The following is a 13,804-nucleotide window of genomic DNA, read 5'->3' as shown; positions in this document are numbered from 1 at the left end:
TCCATTTCAGTTTCCTTTGGTAGTGTTTGAATACCCAGTCTTTGGACTTCTCCCTTTTCCTGTCTCTACTTATTCTTTACATGATCTTATTCAACTTCATGATTTTAAATACCATCTATAGGCTGATGAATCTTAGGTTCCAGGAACCTCTCCCCTGGACTCCAGATCACCTATTTATCGTCTCTCATTGGGTGTCTAGTGAGCATCCGAGCATCCCAAACTTAAAATGTCCAAACACGGCTCCAGATATTTCCTTCTGCCGCCACATGCTTTTTTAGTCCTCTCTATTTTAATTAATAGCAGCTCCATTTGCCCAAAGCTAAAACTTTGGCATCACTACTGGCATTTCTCTTTTTCTCACACATTATATCTAATGCCTCAGTGAGTCTTATTAACTATCTCAGTTTATCCAAATGTGAAGAGTTTTTGCATAAAGATTGAAAAATAATACTTTTTTTTAATGAAAACCAAATTTATTTTCCAAACTCAATTCTAACATTTGAGCTTCATGTAACTTTCCCAAAGCCACCCATAATTTGATCATTACTGTCTGATACATAATTATTTGGAAATTTAAAAAATGCTCCTATGTATATGTTTTGAGCTTACTATGATTTCCTGGAACATTTTTAGCCAGCAAATCAATAGTTACAAATATTCTTGTTAGCAGTCTGATCTGGCTACAACTATTCTTATGGATTACTTTTTAATAGAGTGATTTGTTCTGGTTCACTTAAAAAAAAACAATTTTCCTTAGGTTTTCTTTATAGTAAAACATCTACAACTATTTATGAGTATCATATCAAAAGGCGACTTAACCTCATAGATCAGTGTGACTACTTTGAGTTAGGCAAGCAATGCAAATACAATGAATGTAAGATAGAACATTTTGGGCATTAAAGCCAGTCAAAAACATGATACTGAAGGAGTATTATTTTTCAAAACAGAAATACTAGGAGAATGTAAAGCCTCTGTGCCCATTGACTATGGGGATGGAAAATGAGCAGCCCCTACTCCAGAGGCTGCAGATGGTTGCTGGGGCATAGCAAGTTCTGAGATTCTCCCCAGACAAGAGATGAGTCAGGTTTTGTGAGGAGCCTGAGGATGAGAGGAATTTGCTGATGGCAGAATTACTGTTTCAGAAGGCTCAAAACAGAAGGTATGGGAGACAACTGGGAGGTTATGTCATCGCCATCACCATCATCATTGACTTAGTCGCTCAGTCGTGTCGGACTCTGCAACCTAGGAGGAGCCGCCAGGCTCCTCTGTCCGTGGAATTCTCCAGGCAAGAAACTGGACTGGGTTGCCATTTCCTACTCCAACCATCATCATTAAGTACTCTAATATCCTATCGGAAGAATAGTAGGGATACATATACATATAGGTACATTGGGTTCGATCCTAACACCTTAAATATAATATACATGTGGCCATGGTAACTTAATAGTTTAATACCAAGACCAAGAAATCAATAATGAAGTCCTAAATTGTAGCTAAGCTATAAGACTGGAAGAAAATGACAAATGCTCTATGCTTCCACTTACATGAGATACCTAGGGTAGCCAAATTCACACGGACAGAAAGAATGGTGATTGCCAAGGGCTGAAGGAGGAGATGAGGGAGGGGAGTTAGAGTTTCATGGGTAGAGAGTTTGGGTTGGGGAAGATGAAAAAATTCTGGAGATTGATGGTGGTGATGGTGGTTGAACAACAATGTAAATGTAATTCACACCACTGAATTGAACACTTAAAAACAGTTAAAATGGTACATTTTATGTTTTTTATTTTTTACCACAATACAAAATTGGAGCTGTGTGCATTTTAACACTTGCTCTTTCAAGTGAGTTCACAATGTCCATGGCATAGCCTAATAGGGATCTGATGCTGTGGAAAGGGTTCTATTCAGTTTTTCTTATTTAATCCTCACTCAGCCTCATCAGGGAAGTATAGCTATTTCCATTATCAAAGAAGGAAAACTGAAAGAGAGTGTTTTTTTAGCTCTTTTTTTTTTTTTTTTCTTTTTGGTTGGTTTATAATGTTGGGTTAGTTTCAGGTGTATAGCAAAGTGATTCTGTTAAATATGTGTGTGCTTAGTTGCTCAGTCATGTCTGACTCTTTGCGACCCCCAGGACTATAGCCCTCCAGGCTTCTCTATCCATGGAATTATGCTAGGAAGAACACTGGAGTAGGTAGCCATTCCTGTGTCCAGGGGACCTTGTGACCTAGGGATTGAACCCAAAACTCCTGCATTGCAGACGGATTCTTTATCATCTGAGCCACCAAGGAAGCCTTTGGTTTTATTTACATATTCTTTTTCAGATTCTTTCCCATTATAGGTTATCACACGATATTGAATATAGTTCTTCCCTGTGCTCTGTTGTAGGTCCTTGTTGCTGGCCAGAGTAGCATTCTCATCCAGTCATGTAGCTAGTGAGCAATGGAGCTGGGGATTATATCTAAGCAAATGTATCTCCAAAGCGTATGTGCTTCCTGCCTGTTAGCCCCATCACACTGCAATAGGCGAGATGTCAATTCTGCTTTTAAAATGCTCTGAAGTCCATGTTTTAAGCACATGACACAATAGTGGACCCCTGGGAGGGGGGTCCTTAACTGTCTAGCAATAGACAGTTAAGGCAACTTCTTTTAGACAGAAGCCAGACTGCGCTTAAGTTGAGAAGCCAGTTCTCTGAACCAGAGCGAGTTCCAGGAGAAGTGGCCGAGGCTGTGAATGAAAGAGCACTGCTCAGTGGGAGGGCTGTGGACAGACTCACACTCATACATGGGATTTCTCAGCTCTCTCTGCACACAGAGGCAGTAATTGCTCTCACTGGGCACCCCTTCTGGATAATGCACAGCCAAAACACGATGTGCTCAGAGGTAAAATTAAAATTTTATATCTGTACTTTAGAAATATAAGTGTTTCATAAATACAAGGCATTAAAATGATTTGGATTCCACAAAGCAGTCTGGAACAGGAACAGTTTTATCAGACGGGTGTCATAAAGCTCATGAACTGCCAAAACAACAGTGCCCGAAAGGAATTAGGTACAGACCGCTCAGGGAGGCCTTGTATAATGCAAACTTGAACATTTTTTTTCTTTTTCCCACCAAAGCATGTTTTGGAAAAGCTATGTATGTATCCTATTGTATAGAGAACTTCAAAAGACTAAAGTGGACCACTGCAGAAACCTCAGAATACTGTCTTGAGAATACTTCAAATATTTCCAAAACACATCAGTATAAAACATCTGCATTGTAAATTAAAGATGCCAATTGGGTTGCCAGTAAAGGCAAAGTTTAATATTCCCAGATGTTATTATACAGTATCTATGATATGTTGGCTGAGCAGGGTATGCACATTTGCGCACTGTGGTGTTTTTTCGAAATGTAAATCTAGTCCCCAGAGATATAACAAGAGCAAGACTGAATAAATTGTCTGAAAAGTAAAATTCATATTTCTTTTTTTCTTGGTAGTTTAAAAGGTGGGGGAAGGGAAAAAGTAAGAAAACAAATTTCTCTATTAAATGATATTTTTTCTTATCAAAGTTATAAGCAAATTCTTAATATTATTGATATGAAATGAATAGTTTTTTATTTTGGCATCAATTATTCCTATTACCCTGCTTTGAAAGGAAGCAGTGGAAACCAAATATGTTCATTTACTTAATAAGTTCTCTTGCTGAGGTACTGACCATATTATAGTATACTCTATTTTTAAAGCTTCCTGTATTTTAAGACAAATTTTATCTAAGATGTTCAAAACAAAATAAAGCATGGTGATTTTACAACATTAAAAAGTTGTACCTATATTATAGAAGTATTTTGGAGGGTTTAGTAATTTGTAAGGTCCCTTGTCCTTGTTGGAGTTGGTAGCAAGGATAAAATAGTAGCAGCAGTTTCATTCTGGAAGCTTTCTCCTACTTAACTCCATTTGGAGTTGAAACTCAGTGATAATAACCATAAAGGACATTTTTTTAAGTGCAAAATTATTTTGGTTAACCCAAAGGACAATTTTTATCCAGTCACTATCTTGTTCAATTATTCAATAGATTTTGAACTCAAAATATCATTATAGAAAGCGGAAGGGGAAAGTTGTCAAGTAGGTATATTCTTTATAAAAATAACACAGCTAAAATACCATTCTCTAAGTACTTTGGCATTAGGCAAAAACTTTCAAGGTACAGATCTGGAAATGAGGTTTCTGCATTCTAACACTAGCTGGTTGTGCCACCTTGGAAAAATAATGTCAGCTCTTTGGAACTATATTTCTCTATTTTAAAAATAAGAAAGTTAAGTTAGACCAGTTTTTCTGCCCCGCCTCATCATCAGAGTATCTCATTTCAGCAGTTGTCAGAGGAGTCCTAGTTGGGAACCTCTAATTCACTTGTGCAGTCAATCTGAGGACTAAGGCACAGTATCTGTTAGATGTTAGGCTAAGATCATGGGGTTTTCAGTTTCTTTCCAACTCTAGCAGTCCATGGGCCTATGACTTATTTGGTGCTTATCCTTCAGTCATCTTCAACAACAATGTGTTATGGGGTGCCTATTATTTTACCATATTGGGCAAGGCAAGGAGGATACTAAAACTTTTGAAAGATTCCTCTTCAGTCTGGTTGGGAAGAGAGGTTACATGGATAGAATTAGGGGAATAGAATAATGTGTACTGGTTGGGAATGATGCTCTAGGGCTAGAGTGTTGAGGAAGGCCTTCACAGATGGGACTGGAGAGAGGTTAACAAGGCAGAAGAGGGTGGACCTGTGGAAAGGAGTGATAAGGTCTTTCTAGGTGGGATAAACAGAGTAATTGGGAATATGGAAGCAGGGATATTTAGTGCCTGTCTTGTAATAACGTGTAGGCCAGTTTTACTGGAAAGAATTGTGTTATTATTTAATGAGTCTTTAATCCCAAATTGTGTATAGCAGCTTAGCTGTTATTTTAGCAAATGTGGTAGCTATTATTGCTATATTTAGCCAGTCTGTGGTACAGCAGACTATCCAACTGTTCACAATTACTTTTATTAACCCTAGGGAAATTATTGATGTGTCTCAGAATCAAACATGGACACAGTGGAACAACTGACAAATATTTATTGAATCCATATAGTGTGCAAGTTTTTATGGGGTGTAAAGCTGGATTGGACAGTTTCTGGCCCTAATGGAGAAGACTAGTTGCTGTTATAAAATGCCCTCAAGGAAAAAGCAAAATAAAATCCAAGACCATACAGTGCATTTAACACTTAAAAAAAAAAAAATCTTCAAGCCAACTGTACTTAGAAAAATGATCTTACTCATGCCCATGTTGAGAATGATTATCTTACTACACTGATCAGACTAAACCTCTAGCTGTGGCCCAAGTCACTTTGTTTTTCTTTTGGCCTCATTTTGTGGTCTGTCTTAGTTCCATGACCAGGGATTGAACCCTGGGCCATTAGCAGTGAAAGTGCAAGAGCAGAGCCCTAACAACTGGACTGCCAGGAAATTTCAAGTCACTTCTTATCCTCATAAGCTCTGAAACAGCATGTCCTTTATTTTTTTTTTCACTTTGCAGATCTTTAGGTGATATCTTGCAAGCCTGCCAAATTTTAAGCTCATATAGAATACATAATCCTCTTTCCCCAGCATATTATCTCTCTTCTAAACAACGTATAACAAAAACAGAAACCAATTCCATGGCCACTGCTATCATAAAAAGTTCAGTTCAGTTCAGTCACTCAGTCATGTCCAACTCTTTGTGACCCCATGAATTGCAGCACACCAGGCCTCCCTGTCCATTACCAACTCCCGGAGTCCACCCAAACCCATATCCATCGAGTCGGTGATGCCATCCAACCATCTCACCTCTGTCATCCCCTTCTCCTCCTGCCCTCAATCTTTCCCAGCATCAGGGTCTTTTCAAATGAGTCAGCTCTTCGCATCAGGTGGCCAAAGTATTGGAGTTTCAGCTTCAACATCAGACCTTCCAATGAACACCCAGGACTGATCTCCTTTAGGATGGACTGGTTGGATCTCCATGCTGTCTAGGTTGGTCATAACTTTCCTTCCAAGGACTAAGCGTCTTTCGATTTCATGGCTGCAATCACCATCTGCAGTGATTTCGGAGCCCCCAAAAATAAAGTCAGCCACTGTTTCCACTGCTTCCCCATCTATTTGCCATGAAGTAATGGGACTGGATGCCATGATCTTCGTTTTCTGAATGTTGAGCTTTAAGCCAACTTTTTCACTCTTCTCTTTCACTTTCATCAAGAGGCTTTTTAGTTCTTCTTCACTTTCTGCCATAAGGGTGGTGTCATCTGCATATCTGAGGTTATTGATATTTCTCCCAGCAATGCTTGATTCCAGATTGTGCTTTTTCCAGCCCAGCATTTCTCATGATGTACTCTGCATATAAGTTAAATAAGCAGGGTGATAATATACAGCCTTGATGTACTCCTTTTCCTATTTGGAACCAGTCTGTCATTCGATGTTTAGTTCTAACTGTTGCTTCCTGACCTGCATACAGGTTTCACAGGAGGCAGGTCAAGTGGTCTGGTATTCCCATCTCTTTCAGAATTTTCCACAGTTTATTGTGATCCACACAGTCAAAGGCTTTGGCATAGTCAATAAAGCAGAAATAGATGTTTTTCTGGAACTCTCTTGCTTTTTCCATGATCCAGCAGATGTTGGCAATTTGATCTCTGGTTCCTCTGCTTGTTCTAAAACCAGCTTGAACATCTGAAAGTTCACAGTTCACGTATTGCTGAAGCCTGGCTTGGACAATTTTGAGCATTACTTTACTAGCATGTCAGATGAGTACAATTGTACGGTAGTTTGAACATTCTTTGGCATTGCCTTTCTTTGGGATTGGAATGAAAACTGACCTTTTCCAGTCCTGTGGCCAGTGCTGAGTTTTCCAAATTTGTTGGCGTATTGAGTGCAGCACTTTCACAGCATCATCTTTTAGGATTTGGAATAGCTCGACTGGAATTCCATCACCTCCACTAGCTTTGTTCGTAGTGATGCTTTCTAAGGCCCACTTGACTTCACATTCCAGTATGTCTGGCTCTAGGTGAGTGATCACACCATCGTGATTATCTGGGTCATGAAGCTCTTTTTTGTACAGTTCTTCTGTGTATTCTTGCCACCTCTTCTTAATATCTTCTGCTTCTGTTAGGTCCATATCATTTTTGTCCTTTATTGAGCCCATCTTTGTATGAAATGTTCCCTTGGTATCTCTAATTTTCTTAAAGAGATCTCTAGTCTTTCCCATTCTGTTGTTTTCCTCTATTTCTTTGCACTGATCACTGAGGAAGGCTTTCTTATCTCTCCTTGCTATTCTTTGGAACTCTGCATTCAAATGGGTATATCTTTCCTTTTCTCCTTTGCTTTTCACATCTCTTCTTTTCACGGCTATTTGTAAGGCCTCCTCAGACAACCATGTTGCTTTTTTGCATTTCTTTTTCCTGGGGATGGTCTTGATTCCTTTCTCCTGTACAATGTCATGAACCTTTGTCCACAGTTCATCAGGCACCCTGTCTATCAGATCTAGTCTCTTAAATCTATTTCTCACTTCCACTGTATAATCATAAGGGATTTGATTTAGGTCATACCTGAATGGTCTAGTGGTTTTCCCCACTTTCTTCAATTTCAGTCTGAATCTGGCAATAAAGAGTTGATGATCTGAGCCACAGTCAGCTCCCAGTTTTGCTTTTGCTGACTGTATAGAGCTTCTCCATCTTTGGCTGCAAAGAATATAATCAGTCTGCTTTCGGTGTTGGCCATCTGGTGATGTCCATATGTAGAGTCTTCTCTTGTGTTTTTGGAAGAGGTTGCTTGCTATGACCAGTGCGTTCTCTTGGCAGAACTCTATTTACCTTTGCTCTGCTTCATTCTGTACTCCAAGGCCAAATTTGCCTGTTACTTCAGGTGTTTCTTGACTTCCTACTTTTGCATTCCAGACCCCTATAATGAAAAGGACATCTTTCTGGGGTGTTAGTTCTAGAAGGTCTTGTAGGTCTTCATAGAACTGTTCAGCTTCAGCTTCTTCAGCATTACTGGTCGGGGCAGAGACTTGGATAACCATGATGTTGAATGGTTTGCCTTGGAAACGAACAGAGATCATTTTGTCGTTTTTGAGACTGCATCCAAGTACTGCATTTCGGATTCTTTTGTTGACTATTATGGCTACTCCATTTCTTCTAAGCAAAACACAGAAGCAAAAACAATACCCAGTTGTGGATGGGACTGGTGATAGACGCAAGGTTTGATGCTATCATAAAAAAACAACCACCAAAAAACTCCAAACCAAATATATCCAAACTCATCTTTTCTCTGACAAGTCCCACCTTGGTGAATGGCACTGCTTCCAATAACCCAGTCACTAGGTCTGACATTTTGGCCTATGGAAGAATGGTTGATGAGATGAAGGAGCACGGCATACAGAAAGGGGGTAGGGAAAGTATCCATTATGAGGCCAAAGGATATGTTTGTCTTAATCACTGTGTTTCTACAGTACTTATCACTTAGTTATTGTCTAATAAGTGTTTGTTAAATTAAGTAGAAAGCTGCCCAAGAGCAGAAATTATTGCTTTGTCAAACGGGAGGAGTTGTTAATATTTATACTTTTGCTTTTTCGGGACAGCAGAACATTTCGACCCACAGATTTTTGAATTGGTACTGAGCACTTGAGTTCAGTTTCCTTAAAGGCCTTAGATTTCTGTGAGCTAGCTTCAGAATCTAACCAGATACAAATGAACTTATTTACAAAGCAGAAACAGATTCACAGACTTAGTGAACAAACTTATGGTTACTGGGGGAGGTGGAAGATGGGTTGAGAAGGGGAGGAATAGCTAGGGAGTTTGGGATGGACATGTATACACTGCTGTATGTAAAACGCATAACCAACAATGTCCTTTGTAAAGCACAGAGAACTCTGCTCAATATTATGTAACAACTTAAATGGGAATAGAATTTGAAAAACAATCAGATCAGATCAGATCAGTCGCTCAGTCGTATCCGACTCTTTGCGACCCCATGAATCGCAGCACGCCAGGCCTCCCTGTCCATCACCAACTCCCGGAGTTTACTCAGACTCACGTCCATTGAGTCAGTGATGCCATCCAGCCATCTCATCCTATGTCGTCCCCTTCTCCTCCTGCCCCCAATCCCTCCCAGCATCAGAGTCTTTTCCAATGAGTCAACTCTTCGCATGAGGCGGCCAAAGTACTGGAGTTTCAGCCTTAGCATCATTCCTTCCAAAGAAATCCCAGGGCTGATCTCCTTCAGAATGGACTGGTTGGATCTCCTTGCAGTCCAAGGGACTCTCAAGAGTCTTCTCCAACACCACAGTTCAAAAGCATCAATTCTTCGGCACTCAGCCTTCTTCACAGTCCAACTCTCACATCCATACATGACCACAGGAAAAACCATAGCCTTGACTAGATGGACCTTTGTTGGCAAAGTAATGTCTCTGCTTTTGAATATGCTGTCTAGGTTGGTCATAACTTTCCTTCCAAGGAGTAAGCGTCTTTTAATTTCATGGCTGCAGTCACCATCTGCAGTGATTTTGGAGCCCAGAAAAATAAAGTCTGACACTGTTTCCACTGTTTCCCCATCTATTTCCCATAAAGTGATGGGACCAGATGACATGATCTTCGTTTTCTGAATGTTGAGCTTTAAGCCAACTTTTTCACTCTCCACTTTCATTTTCATCACGAGGCTTTTGAGTTCCTCTTCACTTTCTGCCATAAGGGTGGTGTCATCTGCATATCTGAGGTTATTGATATTTCTCCCTGCAATCTTGATTCCAGCTTGTGTTTCTTCCAGTCCAGCGTTTCTCATGATGTACTCTGCATAGAAGTTAAATAAGCAGGGTGACAATATACAGCCTTGACGTACTCCTTTTCCTATTTGGAACCAGTCTGTTGTTCCATGTCCAGTTCTAACTGTTGCTTCCTGACCTGCATAGAAATTTCTCAAGAGGCAGATCAGGTGGTCTGGTATTCCCATCTCTTGAAGAATTTTCCAGTTTATTGTGATTCACAGAGTCAAAGGCTTTGGCATAGTCAATAAAGCAGAAAAACAATAGATATGTATATATGTATAACTGAATCACTTTGCTATACACCTGAAACTAACAGAACATTGTTCATCAACTACACTCCACTATAAAATAGAATGTAAAAAGCAATCTAGCTATCATTTATAATCTGACTTCTGAGGGAGATTGTATTCAGAGCCACTTTATTATTTTTTACTATTTAATTAAATCACAATAATGCAAAAATCAACCAAATATTACTGAGCATTTTTTGAACTGCATAATAACATGCAGTAATAGAGTACCTAATTTTTGCCTTCCCATTACCAAAAGTTACCTAAATGTTCAATTTTATTCAACAATGACCAACAAAGTAGACACACTCAAAAAATACTGTTAAGCAACCACTTTATAAAGATACCTTTTCCAAACTTATTTATAAATTGGGGATTCTCTGTGTTATATGTGACAAATGATGAGTGAGTATTTCAGCTGCTAAACACTAATGGAATGCTCAAAAGGGCAAGATATTTCCAGTAGATGAGAGAACTTTTCAAGATGAAAGGTTTAAACAGAAACTTTAAAAATGGTCAGGGGTTGAAAAGAAATAGAGAAGGAAGAAGGATATTCTAGATGAGAATAAAATTATGAACAAAAGCAAGAATTAACAAGAAGTATAGGGTGGTTAGTGAGTAAATATCTAAGTTGTGTAAGGAAGTATGAGAGATAAGTAAGAAGCATGTCTCTACAAGAGCAGCTTTTTAGGAGGATTAATCTGGTGATTATCTGTGGCATGATTTGCAATTGAGGGAGAATGGAAATGGTAAAATCAGTTAAGAGTCTGTTTCATAAGTCCTGGTATGAGGTTCCATCCTATTTATTTAATGTTGATATTTAAAATGCGAGACATTTTGGCTGAGGCTTAGTGGTAGGGATCTCCATGAAGTAGTGCTAATTTTAGTCGAATAATGAATAGTGGTTGTGGGATTTCTATCCAGCTGGGAGCCAGACCCCAGCCATCAGGTAGAGCACAGGAATAGTGGTGCCACGTGGTGATGGTGGTGCTTAAGGGATTAGAGTGAGCGGTGGAGGATTGATCGTGTCAACCTGCTGACACGAGGGTGATTGTCAAGACCCTAGTTAAGAGGGCTTGAGTTTAGGGTAGATGTATATCCTAGGAGAGGAATGAACTACAAAACAAATTGGAAAAGAAGTCCTGTAATGCAGGTTAGATGTGCACAAACAAGACAGGGGGTAGGGAAGACACGACACATTCAGGATCTGGACTACTGGTGCCCAGGCTACCAGACTTCAATCAACAAGACTAATTCCAGAGCCCACATACTGATGGGAATGAGGTTTCCAATATGCTGCCAGGCTTGGTTAAGACTTGATGAGAACTTAAGCAAGTTTAAGACCTAAAACTAATGAAATTCCATGAGACAGGCATGAATATGTCTGATTGTATTTATATACCCACTGATTTCTTGCTCTTATCCAATACCCACTTATCCAATGTCCTTCAGTTCAGTTCAGTTCAGTTGCTCAGTCGTGTCTGACTCTTTGCGACCCCATGAATCGCAGCACTCCAGGCCTCCCTGTCCATCACCAACTCCTGGAGTTCACTCAAACTCATGTCCATCAAGTCAGTGATGCCATCCAGCCATCTCATCCTATGTTGTCCCCTTCTCTTCCTGCCCCCAATCTTTCCCAGCATCAGAGTCTTTTCCAATGAATCAACTCTTCGCATGAGGTGGCCAAAGTACTGGAGTTTCAGCTTTAGCATCATTCCTTCCAAAGAAATCCCAGGGCTGATCTTCAGAATGGACTGGTTGGATCTCCTTGCAGTCCAAGGGACTCTCAAGAGTCTTCTCCAATACCACAGTTCAAAAGCATCAATTCTTCGGCGCTCAGCCTTCCTCACAGTCCAACTCTCACATCCATACATGACCACAGGAAAAACCATAGCCTTGACTAGACAGACCTTTGTTGGCAAAGTAATGTCTCTGCTTTTCAGTATACTATCTAGGTTGTTCATAACTTTTCTTCCAAGGAGTAAGCATCTTAGGACTTAAAAAATGAAGATTCTTACATTAGCATTGGGTAATAAAGCAATTGTCTTCCTCTTTAATTTACTAAAAAATATACAAATATTCCTTTTGCACACAATATAGTCTCTATTTAAGTGAATTCTAGTATTCTTACCTGGGAAAGCACATGGACAGAGCCTGGCTACAGGCTACAAGAAATCCCATGGTTAGCAGTCCATGGAGTCGCAAAGGAGTTGGACATGGCTTAGTGACTAAGCAACAAGGAACATCTTGATGAACAGATTTATCATAAATTCATCCAACTTTTTGTTATCTGGCTTCCACTGTCACTAGAACTTCTTTTATGGTGTTTACTAGAGAAATGTTTTTTCCTTTGATGATAAAGTACCTTTTGAGGAGTGATTTTTTGTTTTAGAAAATTTAAAATAACATTTTAAATGAGTGAGTTTAGAATATTTTGTTTGCAAGGGGAAATTCCAGTAAGCCCTGTGCCCACCCTAACTGCCTACCATGTGGGTTGGCTCCATCTGAACAGGCTGTGTCAGGAGCTGCTCCCTTCTGGAAAAAGCCAGACTCCCAGCATTGAGGATCTGCTTCTGAGAACCAAAGTCTTTCTGGCTCTCTGGCATCAAATCGCTTGGGAACTGTGCTACCAGATTGCATGTGAGTTTCCAAATACTCCCGGGCCTTTTGATTCCATTGGCTTGGTGTTCTCTCTGCCCTCACAGAGCCCCTCTCTTCCTCAAAGCACGCTCCTGTTCTCCCCAGCTCTCAGGTGCCTGCTTCAGAGTAATTCTCAGCACGCTGTTCAGCTGGGGCTGTGGTGTGTTAACACCGGGAGTACTCTGTGGCAATCTTCCAGGGTAGGAAAGTTCTGTTGCCTGTAAAATAAAAATAAAATTCCTAGATTCTGTTTTTGACTTTGAAGGCAGAGAGGAGGCTGAAGAAAACCGATTTATGGCGTGGTCTAAAATTTCCAAAGTGTATTCCAAGATACATCTTGTCCTGAGACTCTTCTTTGGAAAAAAAAATGTGTTAAGGCATGATTAGGTTAATTTGCTACAAAACATTATGCAAAATATTTCTTTTTGCACATATTTCTTTTGCACTGTTGAAATGAATGCTACTTCTCAATGAATAGATTTTTGGCAAACCCATCCAGCTGTTTGTTATCTGGCTTCCACTGTTGCTATAACTTCGTTAACCTTTAGTTGGTTAGGAAAAAAAGTGTAGAAATCTGCATACTGCTATCTCTTGTGGGAATTCATAATCCGTGGCAGCATGCTAACAGCTCTGAGAAGTCTTATTTGATTTTGATCAATCCAATGTTTTTCAAAACTTTTTGATCTCCATAACGTTTTTTGAATAATACCTATCCTGAAGGAACCAGAATGCTGGGAACTCAGCTTTGGAAAACATTAGAATTACCTGCATCTAATGGCATTTGCTTAGGTCTCATTGACTTTACAGCTTTTGCAGAGAGGCCCACTTTTACTCTGGATTGTTCTTTCTTGGCCTCTGTGACTTCCTTTATTCTGATGTTCCACCTACCTCCACTCTGCATCCTAAGCCTGGATATTCTTCATGGTTCAGGCTTCAGCTATCAGTTCTTTTTCTTCTTCTTCTTCTCCCCCACCCTTTTCTTTTAAATAACTCTCTTCCTCTTTTATTACATTTCCTCTGTAATTTCCTTATATTACATTATACACATTACATTTTATATTTATATTACATTTAATA

This window comes from Bubalus kerabau, chromosome 3, assembly GCF_029407905.1.
Source record: "Bubalus kerabau isolate K-KA32 ecotype Philippines breed swamp buffalo chromosome 3, PCC_UOA_SB_1v2, whole genome shotgun sequence".
Classification (NCBI taxonomy): domain Eukaryota; kingdom Metazoa; phylum Chordata; class Mammalia; order Artiodactyla; family Bovidae; genus Bubalus; species Bubalus kerabau.
This window is presented reverse-complemented; position numbering follows the sequence as displayed.